At 41.0% G+C, this 25,200-nt stretch overlaps 1 protein-coding gene across 1 annotated transcript in view; it reads right to left on the minus strand.

Annotated features, from left to right (window-relative positions):
• The window catches only part of ajap1 (adherens junctions associated protein 1), a 51,954-nt gene that overhangs the window by 25,971 nt on the left and 783 nt on the right, over nt 1-25,200 (minus strand). The gene's annotated exons all lie outside the window — the stretch shown is intronic.

A 25,200-nucleotide genomic window follows, 5' to 3' on the forward strand; every position in this document is an offset into this window, starting at 1 on the left:
GAGTTTTACCTCTCCAGGCCATATTAGTGCATTATGCGGCGAGCAAATTAGTGGTTACGCCTCATGAATATTGTGATCTAAAAGCAGCTGTATAGGTTTAACCACCACCCACCAGGTTTGTTAAACTGCACACTTTTAAACTTGAATATGAGCACAAACTGCATGGAACTGCTCAGAGGAGCCCGGGAGAGCAGCCTGAGGGCAGATGGTTTGTTACCTTTGGTCAATTACACTTTCACATTTATTCAAAGTTATTACAGAAACCATTTATAACTAGAATTCTCACCCTTGGGTTGTAGCCCTGCAAAGCTGCAATCGACAATAATACCACTCCTGGTAAAGACTGTGATCCATGAAGGCTTTTTTCAACACAATTGATGTTACAGCGACCTTGCCCTTAAGACCCTGTCACCAAGGAGCCAACCTGAGCATGTTTTGCAAATCCAAAGGAGGTGTTAGGGACAATGTGCATTAGCCTGATGTTTTGAGCTCACAGTGATCTTGACCTTTCACAATGTGGTTTCCATAACTGCTACAATATTGCCTCAAGAGGGGAACATCTGAGAATGTACTGCAATCTCACCTCAGCTGACACGAGGCAGAGTATAACTATTTAAATATCATTATTATCATCAGCAATCCCCAGTTCCGAACACATCACACATTCTGGTGAAAATATGGATACATTGTGGGTTGAGAGAGGGACGATTGTAATTTTTGGTACAACTGTGCAACAATTCCTAACTGTGCTTTAAGTTTACTTTATTGATCTATGTATTATTCCTATTATATCATAATAATCATCCTACAATGTTTAAAGAATTGATAATAAATCAGTAGTGGCAAACATATTCTCTCTTGTGTCTCCACAGCTATTACATAATATTGTGTCACATCAATATGGGTACTTGGATCATTAATAACTGACATATTCACAGAATGAATTTGACAAAATTCAAATGAAAAGCCCTCATTGTGAAAAATGTCTGAGGACTATAGTTTTAGAAATCAAGAACTACCACACTACTTCCACATCCCACACAATGAAAAGTATTGCGCAGATGGCCAAATAAAAGCTGTATTCACAGAGTGACCATACCAGATTGCTTTCTGGTGGCATTGTCTGCTCGATGCCCTATTTTACGAGCACATGCTCCATCACGCCATCATTACTAATGCGGGAGTAAAGGTAAGCCTGAACAATATGGCAGGAAATCCCTTTAGTGGAGCCTGTGACGTCTTCTGAGTATATAATGCCCCTGCCTCACATTTTTATCATCATAAAGCTCTGTGAAACCGCATGTACTTCCTCTGGGTGATACAGGCAGATGGACTTTATATTAATGGCGAAAGAAAGCCAATTTAGCTGAAATAAAGAAGAAGGGGATTATGGATGGAGGACACCCTTACACATATGTTTACTGGAGGAATGGGAGAAACTATAGTTGACTGTTAAATACTTCAAATGTATTATTCAGATCTTATTCTGTGGCCCTACAGGTTGCTTTCAAGTCGGAGATCTCAGTATTCCAAGCTCACTCTTTCGCCAGACATACAGGGAATGAAATTACGTTGTGAAGTTGTGGAGCAAGCTGCTAATTAGCGTGTCTGTTGGCCTGGAGGAGTCGGGTTTGAAGGTCAGCTAAAGACTTGCCGGAATGATGATTTGAACCACGACTTGACAGACAGCAGATGAAACAGGCACCTTGGGCTTCTGCTCACAGGCACATCAAGCCAAAACAAAATCTCTTTGCATAGCACGTACACTCGCTCACTCCTGAAGTCTTGAATATCAAAAACACATATGCAGGGGGCGACGTTTTGCATGTGTCGTATTTGTTGTAATCCCCCGTTGTTCCTTGCACCTATTGATTCAACAACCATTATTTCTGCCATATGTTCACTCATACCAGACAGCTACAACAGAGGGGGACAGGTGTGTGTGTGTGTGTGTGTGTGTGTGTGTGTGTGTGTGTGTGTGCGTGCGTGCGTGCGTGCGTGCGTGCGTGCGTGCGTGCGTGCGTGCGTGCGTGCGTGCGTGCGTGCGTGCGTGCGTGCGTGCGTGCGTGCGTGCGTGCGTGCGTGCGTGCGTGCGTGTGATCCCAACCTCTTCTGCCCTTCATCAAACTGGAGCAATGTAGAATTTCAACAGAGCACCAGTGATGTAACAGTGTATGTAAGATGTGATATTTCAGAGCAATGCATTTGGATTATGCTTCTCAGCCCAAATAAGAAAAAAAAAATGTTGGAGGAAGATTCACCAGGCTTGACTCTCTCTCTCTCTCTCTCTCTCTCTCTCTCTCTCTCTCTCTCTCTCTCTCTCTCTCTCTCTCTCGTGCCAGTTTAAGCTCCACTATATTCAGTAAATCTACTTCCAACTTATTCTGCAGCGTCTTACAAATGCCACTGTCACAGGGGTTAGGATTAGTCCTTGACAGGCACTGCAAATTAAACACATGATTTTTATGCTCGAAAACCACAATCTGCAGCATATACGCAGGGTTCCACGATCGCAATATCATTGGCATGCGCTTAAAACGTGTTTAGTCTATTTACATGTACAAATGGTCATAAATAGATGAAGGAAATCCAACTTTGTTGACAACATGCTTAAGGCCAAAAACGCTCCTGCAGGAGTATGGATTCACATGTGAAGATAATTGATTCACCCGGGTCAAGTTACAGCAGGCAAATAAAGCTAATGTTTGGGTTTCTAGGAACTCATCCACAACTGAGCAGTATTTAATACCATTCACCTGGCCTTGAAACTGGAAACCTCACATAACCGACATAATGCCATCAAAGAACCAAAATGAATGAGGACAAGTCTTTGAAGTCTGTGAAAAAGATTCACAGTTTAATCCTGAATTGAATGCTTGAGCAAAGGGTGAGGGTGGTTAATAAAAAAAAGGGCCATTCACAGGCTGTTATATCTTGAAGATACAAGTTGCTTTGCATAAGAGGATGTTCTCTCCATCCCACAGGTCAGATTATTGACATGTGAAGTAGTCTCTTGTGGTTTGTACCTTCCCACCACCGCTATTGTTTTTCCTCTTTTATATGATCTGTGAATTGAGCGAGTCCAGTGTTTGAAGTTTCTCTTTCCCAGCAGCACAATGATGGAGCCACTCTAGATGAAGTAATTACATTTCCTGCCCTCTTGTACCTTATGTAGCCCGAGCTCAGGGGTTTCAGCTGCTGAAGCTCATCTCCATGTACCTCAGTGAGAGAAAAAGTGTCGTCTTTGTGAGGTGAATTCATGTGAATGTCAGATTTTTCATAGCATGGACAAATGCTTGCACACTCTCAGCTCCACACTTCTGCAGCATGAACACCCAAAGTGACTGGAAGAGCATAAATTGGTTCAGGATGTAAAAGCAGGCCTGGTCATGTGTTATTACCCTGCTGTTGTGAAAACCATCCAATAACCAAAACCTTCATTCCCATTCAGTCACAAAAACCACACGCTCCGTGTTGTAATTACTACATGTGTCCCAAAACATCTGAGAGAGAGATTATCTAAACATATAGAAAAACTGGACGGTATTACTTTGACCTCCAGTACCAGTGTAAGGAACTTGGGGGTTATTTTTGATCAGGACTTGTAATTGAACCCCCACATTAAACAAGTCTGCAGGACTGTTTTTTCACCTGCGGAATATATCTAAAATCAGGAACATGTTGACTTAGTGAAAAATTAATCCATGCATACTACTATTGTATTTTCATATTATCAGGGTGTCAATAACTGCTCAAAAAGTATTCAACTGATTAAAAATGCTGCCTGACAAGAACTAGCAGGAGCGATCACATCACTCCATTGTTAGTGTCTCTTCATTGTCTTCCTGTGAAATCTAGAATAGAATTCAACATCCTTCTCTTAACCTATAAAGCGCTTAACAGACCAGGCTCCATCCTATTTTGAAGAGCTGTTAGTCTCATATTACCCCAGAAGAACAGAGTGTAGTGTTACCGGAGGTTCCTAGCTTTTCTAAAAGTAGAATGGGCGGCTGGCACACTCTCTACTTTTAGGCTTAATTTTTTTTCTGAAGTTTACAGTTAGGGCTGGTTCAGGCCACACTGGACAATTTTCTCGTAAAGCTGCTGCAGGTTTAGACTGTAACAAGTGGATTAGTTTGCCTTCTGATGACACCTTGTTTATTTGCTATCTGCTGGTTGCTCTTTGTCACTGCCCTTTCATTTACTCTTTCTACGTTCTCACACCAACCAGAAGAGCAGAAAGCCGCCACCTCTGAAAATTCTTCCTCTTTAAATTAGTTTTTTTTTTCTTTCCACTATCACCTATGCTTCCTGATGTTGAATAGTTGGGCTTCCTCTTTAAAAGTGCCTTAAGATGACTGTGTCGTTAATGGTGCTATACAAATAAAAACTGAATTGAATTGTTGGTTGTTGACTGTTAATAGTACAAAGACAGCAAAGCTATGAAGCGAAGCCGGTTAAGCTTTCGTTCATCCATCTTCTATTTTGCTTTATCCGATGTAAGTTAGCAGGGTGGTGAAGTGAAGTGAAGCCCAGCGGAGAAGGTCGGTCACACCCTGAAAAAAGTCACCAGTCCATCACAGGGCAAACACAGAGAAACAAACCGTCACATAGACTCACCTTCACACCTCGAGGCAATTTTGAGGCACCACTTTAGATTCATGATATTGGACTGTCAGAGGACACGGTAATAACCAGTTCCTATACAAACATGTGTGGAGCTCGGCTTTTACATTTTCTATGGAGACACGCTGAATGTGCAAGGCTTTATTAATAATAAGAATGGAAAAGAAGCAATTCTTCAACCATCTGCTGTTTATTGTCTTGATGAAATCCTTTTGTCTACCACATTCAAATCTCAATCCTTTCCTTTCCAACAAACACTTCAAAAACCAAACAACGTTGAGTTTACTGAGCAGCCGATTTCAATTCTCTGTAAATAATTTAATTAGTCACACATTTTCCTTCTGTGTTTTAACTGATCAATTATTGACTCCCCATCTCAGCTTTAAAGTGATTTGATGCTCTGCCATCCATATTTTGCAGTATTAATTAGCTTTGCATATTTTCCAGATTTTTATCATCTTTTCATTATATTTGGATTGAAATATTGTGAAAGGACCCTCGTATAATATTAACCCCAATGTGGGATCTAATCAAACTGCTTGTGCCATTTATTTATTTTTTTGGGGGGGCGGGGGGTGTGAGTCACAATCAGCACTTTATTTCACCGAAGAGGAACCTCATCACGTCCTTGAAGCTTGACACATGTCAAGCATCTTGAAAAAAGGCGAGCTTGTGCCCAGTGCCTGATGATTCTGCTCTTCCCCCAGAAAAGATCAAAGAGGTGGAGTGCTGTGTAGGCTATTATGCGCCGCAATTCTGCAAACCATGTGCCAGTGGGACACTGATAAGCAAAGAAACAAAGGGCAGGATGCAGGCTCTGTGAACGAGGCCAACTTTAAAGGCTCTTCTGAAGCCTTTTTAAAATGCTTCGCGCAGCTTCGATGTTTTAGTAATCATAACAAGTCAAGCTTAAGAGACAGTGGCAAAACAGTTAAGAATACATTAAAGAAGCACTACACATAGACTATTCCAAAAAAAAAAAAAAAAAAAAGAAGTCTAAATTTAGAGTCAGATCCATTCCTTATAGTGCATATAAATAATTGTCATGAGAATACAAGGTCCTAATGCAGGATTATCTGGCTCCTTGAATCCGCCCATTGTCAGACCCAGCGAAACAAAACTATTATCTCTGCAGCTAATCAGATATTGCACCTCATTATTGTCCCGGTGCTGTATCTCTGGCCCACTTCTTTTGTCATCATCACACTGTGATCACTTGGGCAAAGTAGGTCTTAATTAGAACTTGCAGGGAGTTTGAGAGAAGTGAGGCCTCAGCAGATGGACTGCCCACCTGAGGGAGGTGAAAAAGGCATGCCTTCTTTCATCCCTTCAACCTCTGTCCCCAGGCTGCCATCAATAGGAATTTTATCAGCATGGTCTCCACAGCCCTGCCTCTGAGTACACATCATTTTCCATCCAACGCGCAGGCATTCAAACACGCCTTGTTGAAGGTGACTCCACCTCTGCTGAAAAGCAAGGTGCGATCGCAGACGCAGGGCAGGATAGAGACTGAATCAGAGGTTTGCTTTTTTTTTTTTTTTTTCTTTTCCTTTTTTTTTTTCTAACCTCTCAGTGGGGTTGCTGCTATTCAGCCTTGTGTTAACAATTTCAGAGCACAAAATATAACCAGTGTTTTTGTTCAGGGTTGCGCTAAGAATCCATGGCTCCCCCACATGATTCTAAAAACAGCATTTGTGATAAAAAAATAAATAAAAAAATAAAATTCACTGGGGGAAAAGGTTCACCGGCTGCAGTTCACAAAGTTTCAAGCTGCAGTGGGTGGTTTTCTCTGGTGGCTCCAAACAGGCACAGCAAGAGGTTAAAATGAGACTTTGTGAGCATATGCTTGCAGGACGGAATCTCGGCAACATACGTTTCCAGTGGCTTGACTTTTGTTTTGGCAGTTTGTTCACAAGCGGACTCCACAATAAAAGCATCACATTTCCGCCCTTTTCTTTTTTTTTTACATGAGAAATGTACAATATCACTGAATATATTAGTTTTAAACTGTCACTGCCAGATATCTGAGACTGTTAACTTTAATTTTGCCTCAGCAAAGATGACCTATTTTTTCATCATAGTTAATTTTATGCTTAAAGACTCTGAATTTTGGCAGAGTAGATACTGCCCTAGTTGAGTTTCTCTGCTGCAGAAGCACAATGTTCATTTTTCAATTAACTTTTCAGGACAAAAACTGGCACATACATACATGCAAAACTAGTACTTGACTGCATCATGACAAGGTTGTTAGTTGAGAAATACTCATTTGCATGGGGTGCCAGGACGTCTTTGCTCTCCATACAACCACCTCATGTGTACTAAGCAGAAAAGGGATCAATGAGTTGTACATACTTTTGTATGCAGTAATACTTTATTGTGAATTTTTTGAAGCCCATTTCACAACAGTTACAGCTATCGAATCCTTGTGCACACGTTTCCATCAGCCTGGCGAACCTGTGTTTTAAAGAAGACCTATTTGAAATCGACACGAACGAGTCTATGAAGTGCCACTTCCGTTTATGCTGATGGAAGCTATGTGTGTTTAAAGTCTGGGCTTTGTCTGGGCTCCTCCAGTGTTGTATTGCCTGGGGGCTTTTGCACATTGTCTCGCTGAACAGTAAATCATCGCCCAGGTCTCAAGTCCCCACTGCCAGAAGCAGATTGACGATGCAATTATTTGTGTTCATCCCTCCACAAGTTCTGAGTAATCTCCATTGCCCCCACGTTGAGAAGTACCCTAACAGGGGGGAGGCTGTCACAACCACGCTTCATGATACGGATGCTATTACTGAGCAGTGCCTTATGCTTGCTATGTTCAGTGGTAAAAATTGTAACCAAGTAGCTTTTGACTGGTCAAGCCAAGGGTCGCTCTCCTCGTGCGCTTCCCAACCCACTGAAATTGACTGGCTAGTCGTGCTGGTTTCAAGTTAGTTCAGCTTGAGAAGGGTTCGTATTCTATCTTAATGTTTTTGCAGGCTGGAGAGCTAGCTCAAACTGTGCAACCAAATGGCTGTTTGCATCCAATTCAAACCCAACAATGAGAGAAAAATGACACTGAACCATGGCAGGTTGCATATTACATAGTAATACTACTTACTACATTTTACATTTAAACAGAAATGACTGTATTTTATCTTCAAAGGTTTCAGTTGACTTTGGTTGGTCACACCCTGCAGGAGCCACTTCTTCTTTACGTTTTGAAGCACAAAGACCTGGCTTGAGGTTTTCCTCGGTAGAAAAGGTACCCTCCGGGTCCCTTAAATGTGGTTCTTACTAACTTTAGATGGGTTGGCCTGTGCCTCTTACTCATCTCGGAGTTGCCTCTGTCAAACTGTTCTGCCACAGGGATTTGATTGATGTGGCGCCCATTTCTGTCAATGACCTCTAAAGCTCAGTTATAATGACTATTAGATCCTCTGTAATCTCTCTGAACAAGGCCCTCAGACTGGTGGGTTCAAACTGGTTTCATACATTTGTACCTCGGAGTTGTCCTCAGTTATGCAGTAGATTGCCACTGCCACAGGTATGTGTGTGCCTTTTTAAAAATATGTCTGTCGCTCTCAGCTTGCCTCAAGTTGGCTCTGAGGAGATTGTGAATTCAATGACTACCGAAGCAAACAGGATGCATTTAAGTGAGATTTCGACTATCGCAGTGACTGATCAGATTACAAATTGGCTGCTGTGACAAAAATGGAAATTTTATTCATGTGATATTTTATTTCATTCACACTACATTGGCATGGTGCGCCTCATTCCCTTCCCTTATAGCACATTCTTTTGAATTCCCAGGAAATGTAAGGAGGGAGTAAAAACGAAAATGTTAATATTTCTGTCCAGTCATGGTCTGTAGCCGAGGAAGGAATTAATATAGTGAGCTTTCTACGTGTCATTTATACCTAAAGCATGTCGCTATTAATACTAACTCTTTGTTAAATATATACTCTCCAGCAGCTTCATCAGGTATAAAATCTGCCATGTTTGAAATAATTTCTGTCTTTATAAAATAGATAATCTTTATTTTAGCTTGAGTGTTGGGTTGTAATTTACTGCACATTCACTTTGGCTGTTTGCACTGATGCAGCCACATTGGTGAAGTGATGACACTGATCTCATTGTCATAGATCTTTTTCAGTTTAAAACCATGTATTTGATATTAAGAAGTTACCCTGAATTGCCTCATGGTGTTAATATGAGTGTGTGACGTCTGACATCTGCTCCAGCCACCACTCCAAGTTAGATAAAGAGACATTGCAAAGTACAATAGAGAAGGAGCATGAAGTTGAATTAAAACTTGACAATAACACCGAAGCTAAACGTTGTTGTCTTTGTGAAAACAAATTCATTAATTACTTTCATGTGTTAACAAGTGTGAACATTTGTCTACTATTTATATCCGCCGTAGTTCACTGTCATCAGTACCAGCAGAGAGAAACACAGTTCAGTCATTGTGTGCCTGCTATACATAGTGAGACTGCTTTTTTTATTTACTATATTTAGTTGCAACTGTCAGTCCTGATATACTTTATCAAACTCTGGGGCACGCATGCTGGTAAGATGCCAGCGGCCATGTTGAATATTTTCTTTTTGAGGAAAGGGGAGGTATTCCTGTCTTCCGTTTCAGACAAAAAGAGCAACATTTAACAGAAGCTCTTTACATGTGGCATACTCTTCATGTTGGTTGTATCATAACCTCTTAACTTATAGGCTTAACAGAATGCCTGAACTGAGCAAAACCAGATTCTAAAGCTACTTTCAGCACAATGGGGATTACATATGAGCATCTCCAGAGTGTAAACAATTTCTGTGTTTGTGTCGATGGCTTTTTCAGGTTTATATAAATGTCACTGAGGCCTTCCTTTTCCATTAAACAAACCAAATAACAAATTCTCAAATCGACACTTATGATTCATGAACTTACAATGCTTTGGATGATCATTGATGTTTCCTGCTCAGCATCTGGGCAGTATCCGTGAGTGCATGAATATTGTATGTTCATCAAACAACCTTCAAAAGTGATAATATAAACTGTATGCTATGCAAATTATGGAAAAATATCTGTGATCACACCATGTTCAGCTTTCCTTTGACAGTGCCTACTCATTCAGATACATTTTCCAGTTCAAAACATTCATTCTGGTTTTCGGTGCCTCACTGTATTAGACGTTATTTATAGCCAAGTTGTCTGAAAAGCCCGGCACTGTCATGGCTTTCCTTAAAAGCCTCCAGGGGATTTGTGGATTGGTAAGTCTTCTTTTAAAGTCATAGACTTTGAGGCAACTGTTAAGTAGCTCCAGGGGCTATGTTGCTAGATTGCACAACTTTAAAGGATTATGGATTGAGAACACACTAAAGACAGTGGGTTGCTGGTGAGAGATCTCATACAATGCGTTTCCATTCATTCCATCTTCCCCGATTCTGCCAGCCTCCGAGCGCAGTGCGTCCACACTGGGGAGAAGTTTCCTAAAATAGAGATGGGAAGATATGGAGTATGCATTTGCATTACCCTAAGAGGGTGACAGAGATGGAGAAAGAAAAGAGAGAACAGGGAAGAAGCTGTGTGGCAGTCTTGCCCCTCTGGGTAGTAAAAGAAAATGTGATAACATCCAGGCCATAGAACAAGGACAAGGTCCTTTCAAATGACTCACTGAGAGGACAGTGCACACAGGGATGCAGATTGGACCCTACTGCCAAACAAGCTGCTTTCTGTGCTTCATCACGTCACGACGGCCCGGATGCTGAGTGGCATAAATCCGTACATCTGCATCTGTGCATTTATATGATACCAAGAGGCAGCAAATGCACAATCAGATCAGTCTCTCTTTTGCAGACCACAGTTCTGCTAATAAACAGCACCAATCCTCAAAGGTGCACTGACACACAGTTTGTCTTATTACTTGGCAGGCAGGTTGTTATGAGCATCTTGGTGAACCTGACACAGTTTGTCTGTGGATTTAGGCTGCATCAGTGTCTTCTGTCTCTTCATGTAATCCCAAACTGTCTTGATGATGTTGAGATCAGGGCTCTGTGGGGGTACACACCATCTGTTACAGGACTCCTGCTTCTACTTCATGATGCTTAAGATAGTTCTTTAGAGCCACACATCTGGGGCTGATATCACGCAGTACAGCATGCATTTAGAACTCATCAAACCCCTCTCTGGTTAGACTGAGAAACCTCCGTTGAAAACCACGTCTTATGTGGGAGCTGTGGATAGTTAAACTACTGTCAGAAAGACAACACTTTTAGGGCCTGTTTATGCGTGGAAGCCGATCCACAAATAGGAGAAATTTAAGATTTTATCTGATTGCGATGCAAATTAACACCAATGTAAATTTTTGTGAATTTTATATTATGAATAAGGGATTTTGGTGAGAGGCGTTTACTCTTCTGGCTCTTAACGACTTTTATTTGCACTTATTAAAGCTGCTTTGTAATCATTTTTTGCTTAGGACTTGCTGTCTTTTCTGTATCTCATGTTATTTTCTTTCCCCACTGCCTTGACTTACATCTCCCATGTTTTTTGTTTAGTTTTTTTTCCCCCTAAATTCAGATTTATTTGCTGTACTGCTCCGGTAGGATTGATAGCTTCCTCTGCCAACACATCCAAATACTTGGTATCATATTTCATTTTGTGCTTGTTGGGGCTTAGGGCTCCATCCGATCACTCCATGGTGAAGACAAGCAAACTAAGGCCCCGTTAACGCAAGAATGTTCTCAAGTGAAATGTCAAACTTTTGTTGTGTTTCTGGTGTCTTTTTACATAACGGTGCTCAGACCGCGATGCAAACCGCTCCCAAGGCAGACATTAAAAAAAAATGCTCCGACTCTGTCTCCGTAGAAATGGGTGAAAATGCAACATTTCTGAAGCACTATTGCTGTTCATGTGCACCACCGTCTTTGTAAATAGATCTCCTGCACGTGCATGAGTATATTGACAGTAACAGCAATGGTGGCATCCGATGGCATGACTCCCAGTCCAAATTCTCCTGGTAGTTTGATAGTTGACACCCGTAACAGCAATCCAACTTTGTGGTCTGCCCATACGAATATCCGTTTCCTCGTTATTGTTAATGTTTATATCATATTATTCTCTTTCTGCGTCTTTGTGGTTTTGTGTGTGTCACCTGGCATTCTAACTACATCATTTTCAGCGTTTCTACAATTTTGATGTAAAGGGACATTGTTTTCAAAACACTGCCATGTGAATGCAAAACTTTTCTGAAATGAAAATGTGAAAGCGGTGCATTTTTACTTGAAACGTCGTGGAAACGGTGCTTGACATACCATTTTCAGAACATCATTGTAAACAGGGCTTAACGTACTCATAACCCTCGTTTGAATACTTCGGTTTGCACTTAGTTGTGTGAGCATTCTATTTAACAAGCTTAATACCATGTCTTAGACAGTCATGTCCTGAGCTCTGCTGTTTTGTTGGTGCATCACTTGTAGCTTATAAAAGTTTTTTAACATAATATCCATTACTACAGCAAGGTAACAGGTCCGTCCTTTGCTCTCCAGATCAGCTGAGACTCATAAATACCCAGCATAGTACATAAATTACATCACACACTGTTACGCTATCATAACACACCAAGGCTTTCAATAATGGAGGAGGGTTCATGCCGTATTAGCATCACAGTAAAATCACAAGTCCATGAAGCCTCAGGGAGCTAAAATGCTGCTTAATCTCGCCAAAGTCTCAACTATGACCTCTACAAGGCACGAAAAACAATGCTGATGCACAGTAAATAATTCCGTCACCAGCACTCATTCCCAACACTTTTAATAGGCTGCTAATTGCGTTCCTCTCTTATGGAAATATTAATTTGCAACCAATGAAGATAACTCTGAGGTTAGAGAGGTAATGTGTTTTTTTTCTTTTTCTTTGAAGCTTTGACTGTGTTTTAAAGAAGAAAAGAGTATGAGAAGAATATCTCTTTGCCCTTCCCAGCGCCATTAATTTCAGCATGTACCTTTAAGAGAGCCTGACCCAGAATAATCAGTGTTTTCAAGAGGAGGTCAGCAGAGATGTCTTGTTAAGCCGAGACAGCCTCTAGTCGCAAGGCTCTAAACAACTGAACTCAACTCCTGCTCTCATTGTAAAACACTGCACACTATCAAAATAACCCGGTCAATATTTTGAGAATGCATTAGACATGGTTGAAGTGTTGCTTTACTGTACTTTATGGGTGAACAAGAAATAAGCCATTGAGTCAGGAAGCTCTTGTGTGGAATAAAACCTTCTCTGCTGCTTTGTGCTGCACATTTCTTGCTTTAATAAATTCCAGATGATGTTTTAGAATACAAAGTTCCCCCTGATGCATGAGCGGGATTGGTTTGGAGCTCAGGAGACAGGTTTCTCTTTCAACTCAAACAGTTTTGAAACTGTGACAGACACATTCAATGGTCAGGAATTCCCAGGTTTGATTTGGATCAAGGTTTGTCACAAAGGTGGTATGCTGCGTTTATGGTGATTCCACCTCAGCAGAGCTAGCCTGAGTGTACGCCCTCCCAGTGTGAGATCGGCCGAAAAACAGGATGAAATATCGACCTTTTTGTGATAATGTATGCCAAAAATGTCAAATTCTTTATATTTATAATAATTAAGATTTCCCCAACCCTCGGCATTGTGTCTGAGTTGGATTTTACAACCGATATCACTGTTGTCACACAATTTTGACAGGTATACCAGTTCCAGAAGAATCACCTAAATGTGTGTGGCCTGGTCAAAGAAACAACTTTTTTCCACCTCCGGAGAATAAATGCTGTATTGAACACACACTAATCAGCCCTTTGCTCTACAGCTATACAACCCCATACACAAACAAACATTGTGTATTCTCACTGCTTTTTATCAGAACCAGGAGCCTCAGCAACAGTAACTCGTATGTTGGATCAGACAACATGAGCCAGCCTGCAAATCCCAAGTGCATCATTGAGCCTTGGCTGCTCATAACCCCGTCACTGGTTCACTTCTTTTCCTTCCTCGCTGATTCTGAGGGCGAACAACTCCTCAGGAGCAGCTGTTTTTGGAGAAGCTCCTATTTAGTTGTCCAACCATCACAATATAGTCCTTGTCAAACTTGCTCACGTCCCTATACTCGTCTATTTTCCCCACTTTAACACATCAATTTGAGAGCACACTATTCACTGACTGCAGAATATATACCACCTACAGGAGTTGTCATGATGAATGAACAATCACTGTTATTCAGTCCATTGGTCAATTGGTTCATGATGTTTTTGCTGTGCGTCATGCAGTTTGTCATGTAAAAAGCATAAAAATCCCCACTTCTCAGAATCCCCATGGCAACAAGCAACAAACGAGAAAGAAAAATGTGAAGATAAATGCTAAGTGATATTATCAACATCTCAATCAGAACACCCAAATGACTCACTTCTCTTCAAGTGGAAACTCTATGATCAAATGTCCTTTCTCACGTAGTTGCACAAATGTGGTCGCACTTTTTGCATCATGATGGATGGATGGATGGATGGATGGATGGATGGATGGATGGATGGATGGATGGATATCAAACCCCTTCAGTATTTGGTGAATGTCTTCTGAAGTTATAACTGCTGTGCCCTTCACTAAGATTTAGGGCAAAGTCGCAGAGTCTCAGCCATAAAATATCTGCCAAGTTCTACCGTTTTAAATTCAAAGTCATATATAACTAATAAAACTGAAACAAAATCTGAATTTCTATCTTTCCTATGAGTCAGAATGACATGTCCTGACATATCAGGTGTCTGAACAAGCGGCAGGAGCATTTTTACAATGATTAAAGTATAAAAAATGGCAACACCAACAACATAACACACAACTAAGGTTGAGCAGAGTCATCCATGAAACCTGCAGGCATGTATTTATAATGTTACATCTGTGGTCCATCTTTGTTCTATCATGTATGTGGCAACTGGGAGCCTTTTTCATACGTAGAGGACATTGTGTCATCTTTTTGTGTCGTTCTTTTCTTCTTATGCCTCAACCTAGGCTGAGTGAGCTTGGTAATAAAACCTGTTTCCCAATAAGCCTTCTCTAAAAGAAAAAGTGTTTATTGATGTTATTTTGTACATTGTTGTGGTGATTTATGACCACAAGTGCGTACACTGTGTTTTTCTTTGAATGTTCATTGGCTTCTGTAAGTGCCTCTGCTTGTATAATGTGCTGCAGCGTGTCGGGTAGAAAGCAAGCACAGAATGGAGTGACCTCGGTGAACTCCAATGTGGCATGTGGCCAGATCTAATAAATTTCAGGGGTCAACTGGGTGAAATCACATAAACTCAACACAACATATATCCCGTGTTTTTACGGTACGTCTTATTTGTGTTAACCGCAGTTTGAACTGCCATGTGACTAAAGCGCCACTGGTTTTGTATGTATGGCCGAATGACAGTTAATCTGTCACAGAGTGAACTGGTTGAGCTGTGGCTGCTGCTTCATCAGTACATAGAGGAGGTAGCATATGATTGGGTTGCTGACCTTTGGGACATTGAAATTATAGAACAGAAATGAGGGCCATTTTTGGCACTATCCTTGCTCAGTGAAACCCTCAAGGGGAATGAGCAAGCTTTGATTCAACAAGCTCCCGAAGCATACAAGCCATTAAAATACAGTACCTGTCTCTCAGGTTGACCTTCTCATCGTGTACACTCTTTAGGCATATCGGGGGACAAGAAACAAGTTTAAGCATGAGTGGTGCTCTGCATCATTTCCGTCTTGTTTTCTGTTCAGTTGAGCGGAGCTGGAGCTGGAGCTGATCCCGACTCACAATGGGTCAAAACAGGGTACGCCTTGGACACCTTGAACAGGTTACCAGTCCATCACAGGGTAACCAGAGAGACAGACAGTCGCACACATTCCCATACACACCAATCGAGAATCCTTGGTTCACCAAATAATTTAACTCCACATATGAAATACCCAGCCCAGTGCCCAACCTTCACACTCTGAGGCACAAGTGGTCTGCCACGGGCTGCTCTGGTTCATTCAAAATATTACATTTGAGTCTTTTTATGACACAAATACAACTCACCTAGTTGTCTAATCACAATTCCAAAACCCTCCCATCTTTCCAACTATTTGAATGAATTATGAACCCTCAAACCGAAGATATGAGTGGTTGTTTTCACGTTTCACTAAATATCACCAATGAAATGCTTTAATTTGCTGCACTTAGGCCATGTGCTCAATCTGATAGTCGAAGTTCTTCATATAGGTTCAAATTCAAGACTTCCTTGGAGTGAAATCCACCAGGTACAACATCCAAATTAAAGTAGTATATACATGTCAAACATGTGATCATCCCCAATTATCAGAAACATATGCAACAGTCTAAGACGACCATTCATAAATGCCAGTGTTTTGCTTTGCGATGGGCTAAAGGAGAGAAAGAATCTGCTCAGTCCCTCAAGGATCTTGCAATTTAAAAATAGTAGTAATAATATTGCTGAGCATGATATCAGCTGAAAAGTCTTGGTGCAATTTACAACAATTCTTGCAAGTTAAAGAAAAAAAGATCATTTAAGCTCCTCCCTAAAAGGAGAGGTGTAGTCACTTGCTATGATGATGAACAAAACGTGCAAATGTCTCAGCTGTTCTCCTACGATTTATTCAATTTTGATTTAAAAACCGAGCCTTATTGGAGCTCTTTAACTAAACAAAATGACAGGAATAAAAAAGTTGTGGAAACATTGCACACAAGTTTATTGAAAAGTAGATCAAGTGGATTGGGTTCCACTAGTGTGTTGTACAGGGTCATTAACTTAAAAAAAAAAAAAAAGTGCACTTCTTTGAAGTGATGATTGTTTGCGTTTAAATGCAATGTGATGAGAATGATGATGTCACGGTGACACATTTTGTATAGAGAATTAAAGAACAAAAAAGGCCTGTAAAAATTGCAGTTGCTGTACAATTTGTATTTAATAATGCCTGAATTACCTGGAATTTCCTCTTTCGAGTAAATAAAACTCCACATGAGGGAATGTAATCATACACTGTTTGAGGCAGGACACCAAACTGTCATTTGGAGAAATATACAGCCATTAAAGAGGCTGAACGTCTCAGGGAAATCTGGTATTGCTGTGAAAAATGTGGCAGGTCTGTCTTTCCTTTTCAATAAGCTCAATAGACTGTTAATGATAAAGCAAATTGAAAATGTCAGAAGGTATACAAAGTGCTGAAAGGAATTCTCTTCCACTTTGATGAATGGCCCTGTTTATTGGATATTTATGAATTATGAGGCTACATGGCTTGTTGCATTATTCTATTTAAAACTCATTTTAACAGGCACCTGGCCCGCAGTGCTGGACACAAAAGAAACCGCTATGACACCAAACACGAACTTTACCACATGGTGGAGATAGTGCCTTGCATTTTATCAAGCTCTAAAGTTCATTCCTTACTAATTGTTCACTGAAAGCAAAGATTAATTCTGTGTTATAGCCTGAGGGTCCTTCTATGTGATAATAGACGGAGACATTTGGGTGAGAATGACAGCCGGGGTCCAACTGTTATCAAATCCTAACATTCTCACACAGCATGGCAGTGGAAAGCGTGAGGACTTCACTGAAACATCAGCACCTTTCTTATCCACCACAATTCTCACAGACAGTATCATATTGTGGCAGCAGCTCAGATTGGACCATTAGCAAAAAGCCCCATTGTTATTTTAATCCAGTTCTGCTCATTTCTTTTTCTTTTTTTTCCACCAATGCTTGGCACTTTTTTCCCCGACTCACTCCAATTGTGAAAGGCACTTTTCAGGGACGAGGCTCCACAAGCATTTTTTCAAAAGATCTGCTGGATGGCAGATTATTGGAGTTAACATTGTCATGATGGAAAAACCAGAACACGTCCGCATATTATAAGAATCTCATGTGTTGTGTTTCTGTCTCTCCAGGAAGATCAGCCCAAAATAAATAATTGAACTATCATTAAAACATATGCCTCCATTTGTTCTTCAATACTTTACTAATTATTCCCACATTCTGTCAAAGTATTACATATGCCAGAACAAACTTAAGTTAAACTACAATTACTATAGGCAGACATGTTTGTTTGAGAGTATTATATAACACGGATTGATTAACGTGACTTTAATTGTATGTGTGTCAGAGCTCAATGAGTGAAGACTAATAGAAAGAGGGAAAGATTACCATGTACAATTCATTTGAAAGAGTCAACTGAGGGTTTGAAGAACATATGTAGACGATGTGTGTTAAAAATTATAGTCCAGGATGACGCAGAAATGTGAAAGGAGGATTTATTTCCAGTGTTTCTTTCAACTGTATGCATGGACCAAAGCTGCTATTTGGGGCCTGTCCCTGGCTGTGTTTGTATTAGTATTTGCATTTCATCCTTTGCAGCTGGGGTCGTCCTCCGGCTACTTAAAGGAATAGCTGTGATACCTCTGGGTCTTTATTTGCAGCCTGTTGAATATGCAATCGTCCTTTTGTTGGAGCTGAGGAGGGCTGTGTGCTCAAGCTCTACGACTAAGTGACAGGGCAAATATAATCCAGCGCGCACGCACGGACGGCTGTGTGACGGCAAGCCCCTTTGCCAGGATAAGCAGGAATCAAATCACTTCTTCCCACTATGTTGTGCTCCTAATTTGTTGATGATGGTGTTTAAATCATGGCAGATAGTGTTCAAACCAAGTGACATGCCCCTGCTGTAAATGTGGTGAGCTTTGAGGCTGTTTTCCGTGGCTGCTCACATCCCCCACTGATCATCGGCCAAGCATAAAAGAAACATCTTACCACTGAAATTACAATTGGATTCTCACAGTCAGCAGTATTATTACCATATAATGTAATAATGTGTGTTATTTAAATTAATTAAGAACTTTCCAACTCAATAGAATAATAATAATAATAATAATAATAATAATAATAATAATAATAATAATTTATTACTCCCTGAGGTGAAATGTCTTTATAGTTATGATATTAAGCGGTAGACGCACTGCCTGTACTCATCAGACATGTTGTATTTATCAGCCTATATTTTTATTGATATATGCATGATACTAAGGCCCAGCCTACATGGCAACGGTGCTTGGAGCCACTGAAAATGCAACTTTAAAAAAAAAACAAAAAAAAGGCTCCCAAGATGGAACTTTTTGAAAACAACCAAACTATGTCTTCTTCGAAACAAGAGAAAACGCAACATTTTGAAGACGATCCAACTCCGCGTACACTTTCCTGAAACGCTGATATTGCACATGCAACAATGACGACCTCTCCTGGGACTTTGTAGATTTATTGCTGAGAGTTGCCTGTAAGAGCAATCCAACTACATTGTCTGTCCATAACAAATGTCTGTGTCCTCATTGTTGATAGGGTATCGTTCTCTACGTGTGGTTTCATTACAATAACAAACAAGAGCACCTACGAGTGGCCCAACATGAAAACTACATAATGTTTAGCATTTCTGCTCTTTCAGTGTAAATTGACCTCTTTTTCAAAACATTGCCACGTAAACACAAAACTTTTCTGAATTGAAAACATGGCATTTTCACTTCGAACATTGTGTAAACAGGACCCAAGGCTCCTTGTTGGTAATAATGTGGTCACTTAATACGTCATAATATAATGACTGGGATGTGATATGACAATTTAAAGCTTTCTTGTAACCATTCCAATGTTTTGCTGAGAAATATAAAGTGATATCAACAAAGCTCATATAATGACAGCAACTAGCACTGCTAGTATTAACACAGTTGAGGTGGATCCAGCTTTTAATTTTAAATTTTTTTTTTAAATTGACACATTGTTACCAAATATTAGCAACATTTAAATATACTGTATTTATTTCTATCGTAAATTATGAGAGAAATTAGTATTTCACCTGCAAGTATTTCCTCCAGCTTTAGCAGTTTGGTGGCTACTGGTCAGTCAACATAACAACCTGCTGTTTTGCTGCAGGATTACTTCTGTGGTCATTTGTTTCGGCTTTACAAAGTAAAGCTAATGACTTTCACTTTCTCAATCCGGCGTCAGGTAACTTTTTAAATTGAAACTTTCTGCCTTAATCTTATTCCACTCGGCCTTGTGCTGCTCTGTAGTCAAGTTGCTGCGACCAGAGACGCTGCACATGCCGCTGCCCCGGTAAGGGAGTAAAAGAAAATACAAATCAAAAAACCCGTCAGTAAACAAAACTGCATTAATTATGTACTTTTTTTTTAACAAGTTAACATTTAAAATAAATAAATTAACGCATTATTTTTGACAGTACTAATATATATATATATGGCTACAGACATAAAAAGATATTCACGGTCTGCAGAAATAAGGGGCTCGAGGTCTTTTCCATGAATTTATCACAAATTTCTTCTCCATTTTATCATCTTTAGAGTTGTGTGCACTCCCTGTTTAAACAATTCAAAATAAAACTTTAATGCGCCCAAAAAGAAAGCGTAACCACCTATTTAAAGGATTTGCTGCAGCAATAAGTAAAACATTAGCCGTAACCTTGTTCGCCATAACCATTTCTAATGGGAGTGTTTCCTCTTACTCAGCACTACGCTTTTAGCTTGTTCTGCACACAGGTACACATCTCTCATCAGGCTCTCCTTTAAAAATCATATTTTTAAAAAAAAAAATGCACGCGCACATTTTATATTTAGTCTTCTTAAGAGTTGGGAAAAGTCTCTTGAGTGCTGCCTTCTGCCATGTTTTCACCTATTTATTTTCAGTATTTCAAAGCACAGTACACACTGAGCCGTCATTGTTTTGTTTCATACCTGCAAGTAGATCAGTCAAAATATTCAGTTTCAATTCAGGTTCAGTGAACGAGATTAACCATTTAAATAACTGAACTTGTGACTCTAAACGGCCAGTACTCCTAATCGTCCACTCAACAGACGCAGGCGATCACATAACTATGCAAATGTTGTATCAGTGAGTTCCACGTCCCTTTTTGTCCAGATGCATTGAAAACATGACAAGACTAATGAGAAGCTCTTAAAAACATTGGAAGGGAGATGCAGTGGAACACTACGATCACTAAAGATACACAATCTTCTGTTGTGGCCAATATTCTACCGGGTTTTCTCTGGATCTAAATTTAATGTATCTCCCAACATTGTTTCATCATAAATCAAATCGCAGCATTTAAAACTCCCTCTTGTGCCTGGCTGGTTGTTTTTTTTTTGTTTTTGTTTTTTTTCCAATATCACCTGCATGCACTTGCGTAGCTCTGCAAAATACGGATTGTGAGGTATAAGCATTAAGCTATCCTCAGTAGATATCAAGTATTAGGGAGATAAATACCACTGTTGGCTTCCCAAAGAGTTCCTGAGATTTATGGATCTCTTCTGTGAAGCAGGCAAATATTTTCTAGAAGCTTTCAAATGTTTTTTGGTGTGCAGTATACTTTCATGCACATGTCTTTTTAAGGCTGAGCTCCAAGCAGCTGCTGCCGCGGCTGTAGTGTAAGAAGCCGCATGGCTGCGGCCGGATCATAATTTATAGAGGAAAGCAACCCGAAAGAAAAAAGGTGCGGAGGTGTGTGAGTGTGAGTGTGGTTACAGAGGGTCCAAGATGCAACAGCCAAGGGTGTTGCATCATCCCATTAATTACTCCCACTGCACAATGTCCTACACCACAGCATAAATGACCCACATGCTCAGAAATAAGCTGGCTGCAAAGGAACAGCGTGCAGAAGGCAAAGATTCAGAGGAGCAGGACAATGCACCGGTCAGACCCTCGGTCCTCGCTGTTCGAGGTTTTATTGTGCCTTATGCCACGGTCTACACCCATTACCACCAAGACGCTGAGGACAACATAGAACAAGAGGGGGGGGGGGGGGTCCATTTCTTCGTTGATGAAATATTTTAGTGGAAAGTGTCCCACCGAGAGACGGCCCCCGTGCCTGGAGAAGGCCAGTTAGTGGGAAGGGCTGGGACGGATAAATCTGATCCTTTTGTAGAGGCAGTATTGATCCGGCAAAAGCCCACTACATGAATCAAGTATGAGCTGTGCCGAGTGCGAGTTGTGCTTCTTTGCAATAGAAACACAGTCTTTCTTGTGTAACCCAAACTGGACAAGCACGTCATTAAAGCCAATATGGCCGATAGCTGCCCGCTAAAAACTTTTTTAATTCCAAAATCAACTGGACATTCTTTCAAATTTTGGAAATCAGAGCCTAAATTCAAGTATTTGTCTTTTCCAGTCACATTAAGCACTCAGTATGCAACTATGTGACGCAGTTATAATCTACTTCTGTGCACGTCTTTTCTGAAGTCAGCATTGGGTAATTTATCATTCGCTCCTGTTGGTAACAACAGCTTCTTTTTTCTCTCTCTCTTGTCTTCTCCTCTTACTCGCGGAGCGGCATTTTCCCTGGAACGGTCAAATGCATTGGCCTCCATATCTGTTTAGTCTTTTACAATATTACACTGGGACAACCTGTTCTGGTCCTTCTGGATTCAACAGACTGCTGAGCACAGGATGCTAAGGACGCACACGCAGACACACTCGCACATACGCACGCCGGCACGCACACCTCCGGAGGATGGGCTCTCGGAGAAGCAACACAGCCTATTTCACTGCAAATTAGGTTAATCATGCTCCAGAGAGGCCCAGTTAATAACCCTCACAGAGGCTATTAAGATGGCACCTAAATCATGGGAATATCTGATGGTCTCAGAATCCAGGAGTTGATGTTAGGGCTTGTGGTGTGGTCACAGCCTAAGTATCTATGGACGGATGATAAAGTGCAGTTGTTTCTCACAGAGGGGAAAAAAGACAACCTCTCAGCATCGTGTATAATATATTGGAGCCCTTGTTCATTAAGCCAGCGATATTAATCAACATTAGACTGTTAGTCACAACAGGAACAAATTCTCTTCTTCTTTTTTTTTTTCCCCGGTAAGAACAACCCACAGAATACTAAGCACATCATCGCCGGGAATATCAACATTAAGGATGCAATTCCTGAGCTCCCGCAGCTTCATTAAAACCAATTTCCCTTTGTTCACTTCAAACTAGCACTCCTCTCTCTCTGGGCTTTTTCACAATCACGCTTATTGCGAGGTATTCCTGCAGGCCGTGAAATGTCGGACACGTGCAGGAGCGTTCACCTGTGCATAACAATCCCTCCGTAAGCAACTGACAAATAAGGCCCTCATGAAGGGCAACCGGTGTCCCTGCCAGTAATATTTTACAGCCGCAGTGTGCTGAGACCTGATAGCATCTCCGATGCCTCAGCAGTACGAGCGCTCCCCGTGGGGAGCCTAAAACTGTGTGACGTTCATGAAAGATTGAGCCCGGAGATGCCGTGTGTGGAGGAGATGAGTTCCCGCTGGTGAACCCTCACGTTAGACACTCTCCAGTATGAACGTGTTATGGCTCTGAGCCATTGTGGACGTTTGTATTGTCAATTCAGACAGGATGTTTTGTTGGGTTTTTTTTTGTGATACACCTACATGTGTGACACCAAAGAGCAACCGCAGTATGTCCAAACTTCCTTATTGTCACGTTCGTCGTGAGCTTGAGTGTTTAAGGCTGTGAAGACAATTCAACCAAAGGCACTGATTATTAACATGTAACAAGCTCCAGTTACTTCGCTCCAAATAAAAAAACCCAACTAATTTCAAATGCACTAAAATTGTGTCTAATTGGTTCTGAGAGCAGAATCTGGTATCAGCCAGTTAACAGAATATAAACGTTTCCACCAGTAATTCATCAAGAAAATGTTCTGGACATGTCGCATGAGTCCTTTCAGCTTCTACTTTTCAACAGTTTAGTCAGAAATTGCCTGACAAGTTTTATTTGATCATGATATAGAAGAGAGGTTGAAGACGAGGAAACTTTGCGATGCCTTTGACTTCAGTGCAATGTTTTGTCAAATCAGAGCTCAGATGGTCAATCTGTGGGGTTCCATGCATACACGGGCACTCCTGGTCTGGATTCTATACTGTATATACATACGTACACGTTTATGTGCACATTTTAATAACAGGGATCAGAATAAAAAAAAAATTTAATTGAACAAACGTATCACTTTGCTTCACTGTTGAGACATTAAAGTTACACAACAGCGTTCATTCTAACTTAAAATGCCACTATAAGCATGCCGGAGAAGGCTGGTTCAAACAATTCTCCAAATTAAAGCATGATTATAACTTGTTAAAATAATACCGTCACATCATTTCAAAGTCTATAAATGATGATCATAAAGAATTATATCACCCAGCCCCAATCCGTGGTCCAGGTTTAATGAGGCTGTTTGCGCAGAATACATAATGAGGAACCACCATGATCACCCTCTTCAAAAGCTGTAATGATTTATATTCAATCTATCCATCAGTGCTGCTGCTCCGGTTTGCTCCAGTCGCTGCTGTTGCAGTCACAGCCCACGTATATCTAGTTTCTGTAGGTGGTTTGTTCTTTGTCTGTTCCAACAGGTACAGTAGCTTCCTCTGCAGACACTCGGTTCATCTCTCCCGCTTGTTGCTCCAAGGAAAAAAAAAAACAACAACAACAATGCCATTCAGGCAGTGATGTTGGAGGGGGGGGGGGGCTGGAATATGTAGAATCACCACTAATAAAATGCAGCAAACCATTTGACTTTCACATCATGGCAGCGGATGACAGGGGAACTCCTGAAGATTGAAACGGGTTCCTCTGTGTCTCCGACCGATCCATCATGAGATACAGGACCCTAAAAGCATTTCATCTCATCATCTTAACACAACTGCTCCCGTCTACTGCGTGCATTGCCATTACCCTGCGAGGTCAGCCCTGAGATGTACAGTGTGTGTCATGCATAATAAATGCACGGCTGGAAATGGGCAGGGATTCGAGCCACTGGGGGGGGATGAGATCCAGCAGGTGGCAAGAGCATCTCACCGCTGGCAGGTTGGGTCTCGCTTCACGGCTCTGCCATGAGCTCGGAACCTGTTTTACCTATAATGAATGAGACTTCCTGACTCAGTTGAACCCTACGGTGCTGCTTCGGGTTTTGGGGGAAAAGAGCATTGTGTCCAGCAAAACAACACAGGCTGTATGCCCTTTTTATTGTTTTGCTGTGCATGTTTTTTTTTTATTTGCAGTGTGAAAGCAGAAGGGCAGAGATTTCCAATGAGGTCACGCTCTCTCCTCCCAACAGATAATCTTATTTTCTGTCTTATATAAGTGCTCATCACTCAATGTATCCTCTACATACACATTCCAGGGTGCTAAGCCATAATATGGAGACTTTCAGAGCGCCAAACTCTAAACACGACATGTGACTGTAACCCCGCACTCAGTAACATGTATTAATGTTTCCTTTGTCTTTCCTCGTCTGTAATTTCTCCAAATTCACTGTCTTGATTGTTTGCATGCATTTGTGGTCATATATGAGGAGGAGCTGTCAGACCTAACCTTGAGACTGTGTGTGCCTGTCTGTGAAATGCGTGTGTGCTGGTTGAGCCGTCCTGTTGGCGACCCCCAGCGTGCAAGATGAGAAGTCTTTCCATCCTATTCCCCCCTCCTAAAGAAAATCCCCAAACAGATATTTAACCGATAAACCCTTTAACCTAGTGACTGCCAACACTACAAAATATAATACTTGACGTCTGTGAG

The sequence above is a fragment of the Lipophrys pholis genome (genome assembly GCF_963383615.2).
Source record: "Lipophrys pholis genome assembly, chromosome: 8".
Lineage (NCBI taxonomy): Eukaryota > Metazoa > Chordata > Actinopteri > Blenniiformes > Blenniidae > Lipophrys > Lipophrys pholis.